Source organism: Lissotriton vulgaris, chromosome 2_1, assembly GCF_964263255.1.
Source record: "Lissotriton vulgaris chromosome 2_1, aLisVul1.2, whole genome shotgun sequence".
NCBI lineage: Eukaryota > Metazoa > Chordata > Amphibia > Caudata > Salamandridae > Lissotriton > Lissotriton vulgaris.
In genome coordinates this window covers 1,397,878,065-1,397,890,741 of record NC_141687.1, presented here as the reverse complement: position 1 = coordinate 1,397,890,741, position 12,677 = coordinate 1,397,878,065, and the positions used below count along the sequence as shown (strand labels likewise).

The 12,677-nt window shown below is 48.9% G+C and overlaps 1 protein-coding gene across 2 annotated transcripts in view; it reads right to left on the bottom strand.

The window, feature by feature from the left end:
* Positions 1 to 12,677, bottom strand: part of LOC147732647 (uncharacterized) — a 583,719-nt gene that overhangs the window by 449,460 nt on the left and 121,582 nt on the right. The window lies entirely within an intron of this gene.

The following is a 12,677-nucleotide window of genomic DNA, read 5'->3' as shown; positions in this document are numbered from 1 at the left end:
CTGCACTGGCGCTGTCTGACGCTACACCGGGCGCTAATCAGGAGTTTTTGGTGGTTTCCCGGCCCGCAACCGCTAATGGCGGCGGTCACAAAATGGCTGCGGCGTGGAGGCGATGATTGCTGAGACTGGGAAAGAGGACGCTCAGGACTGCGGGCTGAGTGGCCGATTCACTGGCGGACCAGGTGGACGGTGCGGTGGAGGTTCCCTCGTGCACTGGTTCGGTGTTGTGCCTGAGGGGTGTGCGGACTACCTTGGCCGGTGCTCGGGAGGCCCAGCGCGAGATCACCCGGCGGAGAACTAGGCGCGGAGACCGGAGACGCGGGCCCAGAAGCTCCGGCCCTCCCGGAGCTGTGTTGGGAGAACGGGTGAAGGCGCGGCGGAGGGGAACTGCCTGGAGGCGTGTGGAGGTGCAGCGGAGCCTGATCTTGCCTTGGTGAGTGGGGTGTGGCGAGACCCGGAGCCTCGGGCCGCGGAGGCGGAGGCGGACGCGGAGCGACGGGGAAAGCTGCGGCCTGCAAGCTGGGGCGGGATCGGGGGAGAGCACGGACTAACTGTTGGAGGCTGCTGGCGAGGGGCCTGTGCAGGAATAGATTGCGGCACCTGCAGTGACTGTGCCTGGAAGAGCTGCGGTTCATTCCCTGGGGCTCCTGGGGCTGGGTACTGAAGAGCGGAGGAGCACTACAGGTCACGGAAGAGGACTAGGGAGAGTGATTTGCCTTCCGGGTGGGGCGGCTCGCAGTGGGCCTGGGGGCTTAATTTCTTCAACGCACCCGTGGCGGCCAGCGCTGCATGGACTTGGCCCAGGACTACCACGACAACGGAGGCATATCCTGGACAGGGCCACAGGAGGTGGTGGCTCTACATTTGGGCCTCTCCTGGAGACCGCGAAGTTGAATCGCTGAGGCTGGCAGAGAGCACAGAGGCAGGCACGAGCAATTGTGCGCTGGCCTAGGTGAAGGCGAGGGGACCCTACATTTAGGGTTCCTGAATTGACGCCGCTGGGACACGGTAGCGTTCTGCAGGCTAGGACATACCATCTGCTGAGCAGGGAACCTTTTGGAGGGAAGGACTCCTGATCTTGACTGGAGAGGGTATGGACTTTGGCTCTCTTTAGGCAGTCAGGACGCGGTGGGATACCTATAACTACTTGGACGCGCGCTGGAGGGCCTGGCCATGGGGAAACAGAAAGGGAAGAAAGATGGAGCGCAGAAGCTATCAGACTGTGAGGCTCCAAACCAGGCTGAATTAGATGAGCTGGAAGCACCCCGGGACCCCGGAATGCAGCAGCAATTTGACAGAATGCTGGCAGCAATTGCGGACTCCCGTACAGCCCTACAACAGGACATTGCACAAGTGGCGACAGGACTTGGCCTCCTGAGAGCGGATCACTCTAAGCTGGCAGATAGAGTGAAACAAGTGAAAGGCATACTCCAGGAAGTGGCACCAGCCCAAACTGCGCTGATGAACAAAATGACGGATGCCTTGGATCGTATCCTGGAGTTGGAGAAACGTGCTGAGGATGCTGAAAGTAGAAATCGGCAGAATAACATTCGCGTAGTGGGCCTGCCTGAAAAAGTGGAGGGATCGGATATGGTGCACTATATAGAGACCTGGTTGAAGTCGGTGGTGGCCCTTGAGGGATTGTCTCCTTTTAACACCCTGGAATGCGCACACAGAGTACCTGCGAGGCCGCCGCAGCCAGGGCGTCCTCCCCGCCCAGTAGTGGCTCGCCTATTACATTTTAAAGACAGAGACTAATTGCTACAAAAAGCGCACACCGATGGCCCATTTCAAGTTGGAAACGGCAAAGTGACTCTCTTTCCAGATTACACCTTGGAGATCCAGCGCCACAGTGCGTCCTTCATGTCGGTCAAAAAAGAGTTAAGATTGGAGGGTCTCCAGTACTCCTTGTTGTTCCTAGCCAAATTGAGAATAATCTTAGATGGCAAGACTTATTTCCATGAAACCCTAGAGGAAGCATGGACGTGGCTGGAATCTTACAGGGCTGGAACGGATCGAATGGTACATCAGGCCCCGGAACTTTCTGGAGAGCTTCAGCTACGCAAGTCGCAGCGGCTTCGGCACCGGAGGCGGGGTTTATGGAAGCCATCAATGTCGCAAACTGAGGTAGAGCAACGGGGAGTACTGGAGGCGGTGTCTGCTTTATCGGGTGAACAGATGGTGCAATCACCGGAGTGTACAGACTCGGAGAAGGACAAGGCGCACTCGGGCACTGAGACCTCAGATGCAGACAGTCTACTTTTACTACCGGTCACTCCAGCGACAGCAGATGGACTGTTGGATGAGTAATGGTTTACACTCTGGGAGGCTGTTGTGGGAATGTTGGGAGCAGGGAGGAGGCTTGTGAACATTGTTACGGATGCAGGGTGCTGGCGTTTGGTACGGAATGGGAAGGGGGGCCTTTACGGGTTTGTTATGCAATGACAGGCCCGAACAGTTTGTGGGTGCTCGATGGTTCCTGGAACGGTGCGCGGGTGGAAAGAGGATGCTCTATTTAACTGGGGGTTCGAAGCGGGGTTAGTCCTGGAGTGTACGTGGTCGCCTGTTGGCACTGAGCACCCCCCATTGCCCATAAGGCATGCCCGCAGTGACTACTGGTGGGCTAAGGTGTGTGTTGATTGTGGGAATGGTTTGGATGGGGACAAGCAGTTTTGTTCTAGGACCTGTTTTTGGGGGGGTGGGAGGGCAGGGGGGTTGGGATGTGGGGATCACCGGTGTGTTTACTTTTGTACGGAGTGGACTGTGGACGTTATTCTACTGTGATGGGGCGGTACCTAAATTATGTTGTGTCACTTGGAATGTGAGGGGGCTACACACAATGACGAGGCGCCATAATGTCCATGCATATTTGGTCAGGAGAGGAGTACATATAGAAATGCTCCAAGAAACCCACCTTACTAAAGCAGAAGGTCTGGCGCTGCAGCGCAGGTGGAGTGGGCAGGTTTTTAGCACCTCATACTCGGCATTTGCACGGGGGCACTGACCTGGATAAGGGCGGGGTCCCTTTTCAGGTCACAAAACAAACTATAGACCCTGAAGGCAGATTTGTAGCAGTTGAGGGGCGATTACATGGTAGGGACATAGCGCTGTGTAGTATATATATGCACCAAACATTGACCGCTTCCTAGACCTCTTATCAGGCACATTGGCACATTACTTTACCGTACTCAACACAAAGAAGGGGAGAGGGCCATAAATGTTTAGACTCTACCACCCCAGGCCCCCAAACAAGTTCAAATGTGCACACAAAAGGGGTGTGTAGAGTACACGATAAACACAACTCAGACAAATGTCTCAGTTTGGAAAAACTGCCCTCACTCACATACCGAAGTATGTGACATGCTTTATCATAGGGCCTGCTTCAAAAGCCCTGGTGTAGCCACATCCAGGGCGGAGCATAAGGGAGGAGGAAAAATAATAAATTCCACACTACAAGACGTACAACCAAATAATTTCAACACATACAACACGTAACACAAAATGAGGCGAACAGCTGTGCAAAACACCCTGTGGCTGAAACTGATAGTGCGACAAAAAAGTGCAGTGCGAGGAAGTGATTAAAACTGATTAAGGGTGCCAACTGAAAGAATTACTTAATTAAACATAGCTTGGTACCCCTACCAGGATTAAAAGTAAGAAAAGGATGGGAAATGTCTTCTTGAGAAAGTGAAGTTCCTTAAGACTTCCCTCCTACCACTGCTGAAGTCAACATGTGTCGACCGTTAAATTTGTGCCTAAAAAGGTCACCCCGGTCTTTATCAGGACTGTCGCGATCAGCGCCACTGTCGGCCCTCCCGTAATTCGGTCGATGGACCCTCAGAAAAGAGCAGGTCTTCTGGATCCATACTCTTACAAGTCTTCTAAATCATATGTGGAGGCTGATCCCAATAGTGCAGGAAAACATTCACTGTAAGGGAGCAAAGAGAGGTGATAGAAACACCCGGTTCTCACAATCACTCTCTTTGAAAGCCCCCCGTCTGTTTCCAGTATCTTTATCCATAATGTTGTTCGTGATGTGTTGAAAAATCAAAGTAATAATGACAAAACTATAGCAGTATCAGTGTACCTACTATGCTTCTGACCCGGGTCCTAGACTCCGTCCCCTCGGGATCTAAAGCATTGATCACTCGTTCACCCATAGTAACGATATATAATGTTTTTGAAAAGCATAATACTGCATGCTTCCACTGCCACTTTGTGTACCCCCGTACCCCCCACACACTGACACACACGAACCACCCTCTCGAAAAAGTAAGTTACTTCTAACACCTTGCTTGGGTAAGTAAGACCCCATGTTGTAATACTAACCGAGTTTATGAATTGCATAAACCCGAACTGGTGTCCGACAGGAGGGTCTCCCGAGAACACAATCTGAAAAAGAGTAATGCAGGAGGCTTTTATATCAAGTACAATCCCGCACTCGGTAACTCGTCGGTGGTTCCAAATCCGCCAGTGGGAGCAGCGGACCAATGAGGCACAACCCCTGGGCCCCTCCTGTCACTCTCTGCCCAAGGGTTCGCCCCTTCAACTATCTCCTAACCGCTCTGAGGGCTAGCCCTGTTGTGTCTGCCTGTAAGCCGTGACACCGCGTAGATGGTGTATGCGGTGTATAGATCGATATTTAAAGCTAAACTGGGCTAATCCACCGCTTCACCCATGGCGTCCCACGTGATCCAAGCGTGGTCGTCATGAAGTCAAGCGCGGTGCGTCTCAGCCGATCAAGGGCTCTGGGATTTGTAGTGTACCGGCACCTAACCGCGTAGATGGTGTTTGATCGGTATTACAAGCTAACCCGGGCTATTCCACCGCTCCACCCATGGTGTCCCACGTGACCCAAGCGTGGTCGTCATGACGTCAAACGCTTGGCGTCTAAGCCGATCTGGGGCGCTGGGAGTTGTAGTGCAACGCATTTTCAGCCGGTACCGGCCTCCATGTGCATAAGCCCTCCCTGGTATTCATTTAAGAGTGGCTGCCTGCAAAGTCGACAGTATGTACCCATGCATCTGGAAATAATTATTTTAATCCTGAAGTGTAAGGTGGAAAAGCTGTTTCAGTGTATCTCAGTCAAAACTACTTAATAAAGCCACCTTATTACGTGTCTCACTCGCTATTGTGCTGTCATCAAAATATTTAGTCACTAACCACATTGATCTAGCATGCCATCACCAAAGAGCCCAATCCCACATGTGTTATTTGTAGCAAACCGATCTTCCAGACAAATTACCTCCTGTATTGAGTAACAATGTACCTGGACATGATTCATATAGTTCAAATACATTAAGGTCATCGAGTCTCAGTACTTTAGTGGCAGATCTCCATGATGCCAGTATTGTATCACTGCAAATTGTCTAAATTCTCCCCAGGGACAGCCATGGAATGTCGTCATTTAATCCCACCAGGTGACTTTTAAGGCGATACACCCATCTCTGTTCTTGTTGGAGTAACACCCTCTGGTCTCCTGCTTGGTGTCTACCTGGGGGGACCCTCTCTATCACGGTCCATTTCAGATCTTCTATGCTGTGTCCTGTTTTTTGAAAATGTGCTGTTAGTTTTGTATTTGTCTTGCCGCACCTTATCGTGCTGCGATGTTCAGTGATCCTAACCCGCACCTTCCTACTGGTCATCCCTACATACCTTTTCTGACATGGGCAGGTTATCAGGTAAATCACACCATGGAAGTTGCAGTTTGTATGGGATCTCTGTTCCCAGGGAGTTCGGAGTCCTAGATCTATGGATGTAGTATTGCTCGTGAGGTGGCATATACTAAATGATCCACATTGTGTGTGTCCCATCAGTTTGGGTAGGCCTGCCATCATGGTTGTCTCCCTTGCTACCCCCAGATCCCTGGGTCTAGTATGTATGAGGAGATCTTTTAGATTTTGGCTACGTCTGAAGGAAAAGAGAGGTGTCTCTATGCTCATGCCCCCTGTGTTTATTATCTTTCCAGTTTTTCAAAACTAAGCGTTTAATTTGCTGTGATGCAGTATTGAAGGTTGATACAAACACCGGTTTCTTGGTTTGGGGTCTCATGGTCTTAGAGAGCAACGAGTCGCGGTTTGCATTTAGTGCACTTTTTTTTAGCTCTTTTGATAACCCTCGACGGGTATCCTCTCTGTTATAATTTCTGTGTCAGGGCTTCTGATTCCACGACAAAGTCATTATTTTCTGAGCAATTACGACGAATTCAGAAAAATTGGCCAACTGGCAAATTTTCCTGTAGAAAGCGTGAGTGAAAACTCTTGAATGCCAGCAAGGCGTTTTTGTCAGTAGGTTTGTGGAATACATTTGTTTTCAGGGTCCCTCCACATGGTTCTATGACTAAGTCCAAGAATGGTAAATTGGTCTTAGTGATGGTCGAGGTGAAATGGAGGAACGGATTCTGGGCATTAAGCCATTCTAGAAATAGATCAACAGATGTTCTCTTGCCCCTCCAAATCACTAGGACATCATCTATATAACGTCTCCATAATCTCAGATTGTTAGCCCAAGGTCCATTGGCATCCAGTACCGTCATTTTCTCAAATGCCCCTACATATAGTCCAGCTAAGCTAGGGGCAAAAACACTCCCCATGGAAGTGCCATGGGTTTGGAGATACAAACCGCCTTCAAACTCGAAGAAGTTTTTGGTGAGAGCTATCTCAGCCAAGTGCAAAATAAATGCCTGTGGGGTTTCATAGGGCCATTCACTTTCAAAGAGTAGTGTTTCCAGTACCCTAAGGGTTTCCAACTGCGGAATGTTCGTGTATAAGGCCTCAATATCGAGCCCTATCAGGAACTCAATGTCTGGATCGAATGGCATGTCCTTCAGCAAATTCAGAATATCCCTTTTGTGTGCACATTACTTTACCGGGCCGGTAGTATTGGGAGGGGATTTTAATTCCATAGTGGATGTATGTCAGGACAGATCACACCCCCTCTGGCAGATTCTCCTATCCGCAGATTGGCCAAGTATAGACTGGATTCGCAAAACAGATAGAACTTGAGTAGACACATGGCGGACCCACCACCCGCGAGACCGGGACTATTTCTACTTCTCAGAAATGCACAAACTACATGTTCGGTTGGATGCAGTCTGATGTTCCACATCAATAGTCCCCTCCATACTACACTCTGAATATCTTGCTAGGACACTGTCCGATCACAACCCGTTGTTGATTACTATGCACTGGATGGCGGTAAAATCTGACATCCCCACTTGGAGACTGTGCCCCGAAACATTAGATGATCTGGTTTTCCAAAGGGAGATTGGAGAGGGGATAACACATTATTTTAATGAGAATGCAGGAACAGCTTCCACTAGGGCAATGGAGTGGGTCGCCTTTAAGGTGGTGATAGGGGGGCTTTGTATTAGTAAGCATGTAGGAGAGCGGAAGGTGCTGCTGCATAATGTGGACAGGGCGGAAAATAGATTGCGGCCGGCTGAGCAAGCGAGACCAGAGAATCCTGAAGTGCAAGCAGAAGTAGTGGAAGCAAAAGAAGCTGTGGCTGGGGAGATAGAGAGACTGCGATGCTTCGATTATAAAACCTATGTTACAAAGGCTCATGCTGAGGGGGACAAGGCGGGGACGCTCTTAGCGTGTTTGGCCAATCCTACTACACGGGGCTCTCCAATCATGGCACTGAAGGCCCAAGATGGTAGCGCAATATACACTCAGTGTGAGATCATGGCTCGGTTCTTGGAGTATTATGAGGCATTATATGAAAACTCGCTAGTGGCGGGGGAATCAGAAATTGACGCCTTTTTGGAAAAGTGTGCTCTTCCCGCAGTTGGAGGAGGAACAAGAGAAATGTTTGGGCCAAGATATAACGCTGGAGGAAATCAGGAGCGCCATTAAGCATATGGCCCGCAATAAGACTCCGGGTGTAGACGGTTTGCCCGTAGAATTCTACTCGCAGTATGTGGACTTACTGGCTCCGCGGTTGCTGGAGGTTTATAGAGAGGCGAGAGACGTGGGTCAACTTCCTATGTCAATGAGAGAAGCGCTCATTATCCCATTATTAAAACCTGGGCGGGAGGGTACGGACACAGCTGCCTATCGACCATTATCAATGTTGACTACTGATTATAAGATCTTGAGTCGGATATTGGCGTCTCGTCTCCTGCAGTATATGACTGGTCTGATCCACAGAGATCAGGCTGGGTTTATCCCAACTAGGATCACAGCTACCAATGTGCAGAGATTATTGAGGATTTTAGGGGAGGATCATCCTGGCGCACCTATGCCCACAGTACTTTCAGTGGATATAGAGAAGGCCTTTGACAGTTTGGAATGGTTGTATTTATATAAGACATTAGGGAGTTTTGGACTGGGAGATGAGTTTGTAGGCTGGACCAGGGTGAAGGTGGGGGCATTAATTTCGCCCCGGTACCGAGTGGCCCGCGGGATGAGGCAGGGCTGCCCACTCTCTCCGTTATTGTTCGCCCTGGCAATAGAGCCTTTGGCGGCGAGAGCTAGGTTGGGTCAGTGCTATGAGGGCCTGGGGTTCAGAGGGGATCGGCAGTATATTTCGTTTTGATGTTTCTGGCTGATACGGAGGGTGCACTGGAGGGAGCAGCGGGCTTGTTGTCGGAGTTTGGTGACATTTCAGGACTACGGGTGAATTGGGCTAAGACGTGTTTATTTCCAGTGAAGCCCGGCGGGTTGCCACCCACGATGACTCGGGAAGTGCGCTGCGAGCCGACATGTTTGGCATACCTAGGGGTGCATGTCTATCATGAGGTCAACGATATGCTGGAAGGGAACATAGGGAGATGCGTGAGAGCTCTGAAAGGTAGCATGGCATTTTGGTCTACGCTTCCGTTATCTGTGATGGGACGGATTTGGGCCAGGGTCAGACTAATTTGCATATAGCCAAGTTCTGAGCTGGGATGGTGCAGTGAGCTAAAAAACGGTGATGGATCAAGCCCTGATCTTTGGACTGGGTAAGAGTGGTCTGCTTAATTCAGACACTCTGTTCATCACCACCCCCTTTTCTGAATTGTTAAAAATGGTGGCGCTACCTAGGCTGTTGTATTTCTTCAGAACATTGCCTATCTGGGTACCGGGCTCTGTCTTTAAATTACTGAAATCCATGATTGTAGGGTTCCTATGGGCATCTGGCAGATGGAGAGTGGCCCACGCAATACTGGTGAGACGAAAGGCGGAAGGCGGGCTAGCGGTTCCTGACTTGGAGCTGTATTATTTGGCGGCTCAACTCCAGGTATTGACACAGGCAGTTGCAATGGAATTTAGAGGCCCTGAGAACTTGAGAGGGAGGAGGATTCCAAGGCACATTTTATCCTTTATAATCTTACAACAAAAGCTTGATCTTAGAGATCTCTAGTTAGAGGAGAAGACGTTGAGATTGTGCTGGAATCGCAGCCAGCGTAGGGCTGGAGTGCTACATCCCTATGCGCCGGAATTTCCGTTGGGGATGGTTACAGCATTACCCCACAGAGGAGATTGGATGTCCTTGATGGAATGGGAACAAGCAGGGATCCAGGTACTCGGGGATTTATATGAGGACGGGGAATTGCTGACCTATCAGGCACTGCTGGAGAGGTATGATCTTCCTGGGGGAGGGTTCTGGATACACGCCGCGCTGGTATATGCAATACGGAAACATTGGAGGGAGGGGTTAATAGAACCCAAAACAACAATGGCATGTCAGTATGTAGTGATGGCAGCAGGGACTTTTAAGGCAGTCACGTGCCTCTACTCAAGGATGCTAAATGAGGGATTGGCACTACTGGACGCCTTGCGACTAAAATGGGAGGCAGGCATTGGGAAGCCCATACTGGAGACTGCATGGGGGCATATACTACGTAGGGCTTGGAAAAGTCTTAGGAAAGCAAGGTTTCTACTGGTGCATTTCTTCATTCTACACAGAGCATATTTGACACCGGGTAAGATCAGGAAGTACTTTAAGGTTAAGGATGCAACATGCCCTCGGTGCACAAGTGAGGGGATGGAACTGGAACACATGCTGTGGGAGTGTCCTAAACTGGGGGATTATTGGGATTTAGAGGGAGGCATATTAAATGCAATCACTGAGCGACACTTACATTTTGACATGGCAACATGAATACTGCATTGGTTCCCTCATACCTCCAAGACAAAGGTGACAAGTACATTTGTGGATATGGGGTTACTGCAAGCAAAAAGGGAAATAACGAAGCACTGGAAGTCAAAGGAGGGTCCCAACAGCAAGAGATGGAGGGCTGAGCTGCATAAATGGGCTAGTAGCGAGAGTGTTATTAGATTTCAGCAGGCACGACGTTTGAATAATGAGAAAGCACTGGATTCAGCAAACGCATGGGAGACGCTGGTACAATCCTTGTCTGACCACCAATCAGAAGAGGGATAAGTGGAGGCCCCTTCTATGTCCATTGTGGGAAACCTTGGATTACAGTTGAATCACGAAAATGCGCTTTAAATCTTGAGCTTAATGTAATACACACCGGTGGGGAGTGAAGGCGGTGGGCCTAAGTTGGGGTTTAGGGGTTGCATTAAGAAGTTGCTTGCCGTTCACAGTATTGAGAGGCATAATATGGGTATATATGGACCGCCTGACCTTTATTGTATTGGGCCCAGATGCAATATTTGGTTGTTTGTGAACAAATGTGCTGGGAGGAACTAGTATTTGGCTTGGTGGGCTAAGACCGTAGACAGTACAGTATTTTGTACTTTTGTTGACACGCAACTAATAAAATATGTTTTTTTTTAAAAAAGATCCTTCATGTGAGACTTATGATTACAATAAGCATTAGGAACGCCAACAGATATGTGTTTATGAATGAAAGTGCCTTTTGTGTCATTGATGGGTGTTGGCAGGCAGTAAATATTTCATCACACATACGCAGTCACTCATCTTTGGATGCATGCATCCATTCAGCCATACACTCACTCATTCTTGTAGTCACCCTCTGATACAATCCTAATAAAACACACACAAACTCAATAACATATGCATGATAAATTAAAAGAATAAAAGTAGAAAATAGAAAACATGCTGCAATCTAAACATGGAGGGTATATGCTTGCAAAAATTAAACTAAACATAGCAGTGGAGGGTCTGTCTCGAAGAGCTATTGTAAATAGTCTATTGTTGTTTTAAAAATTATAGCATGGCCGCCACATTTTGTTGGCGATTTTGGAATGGAAAACAATAATACAATACAATAATACAGTTTGTACAACAGCATTCCATAATGGTCTCCTATTTTAGAAGTAGAGGCCATGTGGGATGTGCTGCATTGCAGATGAAATGAGCTGCAAGCAACCGATCCCGAAGAACTGTAGTATCTCCCTAAGAAACATTAAAGTAAAGAAGCATTGGCGAAACCAATAGGTTGCGCCTATTCAAGAGCTATTGGCTTTGGCAATATGTTTTAACCAAGTTGTACACCAGTATGGCTGTTGTTCAGCATGGCTAAAAGTTAGTGGGGTAAAGGACAGTGGTATGGGGTGTCATAAAGAGGAGTAGAGTGGCATGGAGTGGCGTAGACTAGGGTAGAGTTGAGTGGCATTAGGTGAAGTGAAGTGGAGTGTCATGGAAGGCTTGGACAGCTGTAAAGGATTGTGGAGTGTCATGGAGGGAGTTGAGCTTCACAGAGTAGAAGGGCATAGAGGGGTGTAGAGTTGAGGGAAGTAGAGTGTCAGAATGGAGTAAAGTGTTGAAGAATGGAAAGGCTTAGAGTGTGGTGGAGTGGTGCACAGCAGAGTGGAGTGGCAAAGAGGGTGTTGTGTAGAGTGGCATAGAGCGGAGTAGATCGTCATAGAGAGTGGAATGATAGAGTGGAGTAGAGTATTGTAGAGTCCAGTAGCGCGGAGTAGAATGGAGTGGCATAGAGTATCCAAGAGTGGAGTGGCACAGAGTGTAGTGGCATAGAGTGGAGTAGAGTGTAGTAGTGTGTCATAGAATAAAGTGGAGTAAAGTGGCATGGAGTGGTATAGAGAGAGTGGGGTAGAGCGTCGTAGAGTGGAGGAGTGTTGTTGAGTGGCATAGAGGGGAGTAAAGTGTTGTAGAGAGGGGTGTCATACAGAGGAATAGAGTGGAGAAGAGTTTAACGGAGTAGACAATCATAAAATGTAGTATAGAAGAGTATAGTATCATAGAGGTGAGTGTCCGAGAGTGGCCTAGTCTGAAGTGCCGTAAAGTACTGGGGTGCAGAGTAGATTGGCATAGAGTGCAGGGGCATAGAGTGCATTGGTTTAGAGTAAAGTGGTGTGGAGTGCACTGGCGTAGAGTGCAGAGACATTGAGCGGAGTGGCGTAGAGTTCTACAGAATATATTGCAGTGGCGTAGAGTACAGTGTGGTAGAGTAAATTGTATCAGAGTAGAGTGAAGTGGTGTAGAGTTGAGTGGTGCAGGGCAGAGTGAAATGGTACTGAGTAGAGTACAGAGGTGCTGAATAGAGTGGCACAGAGTAGAGTGGTGTAGAGTGCAGTGGCATCGAGTAAAGTGGTGCAGGATAGATTAGAATGGCGTGGAGTGATGCAGAGTGCATTTGCATAGAGTATAGTGGAGTGGCGTAGAGTTGAGTGGTGCACAGTGGAGTGTAGTTGCGTAGAGTGCAGTTGCATAGAGTGCAGTGGCATCTAGTGCAGTGTAGAGTAGTGCAGAGTAGAGCGGTGCAGAGACCAGTGGCACAGACCACAGTAGTGCAGACTAGA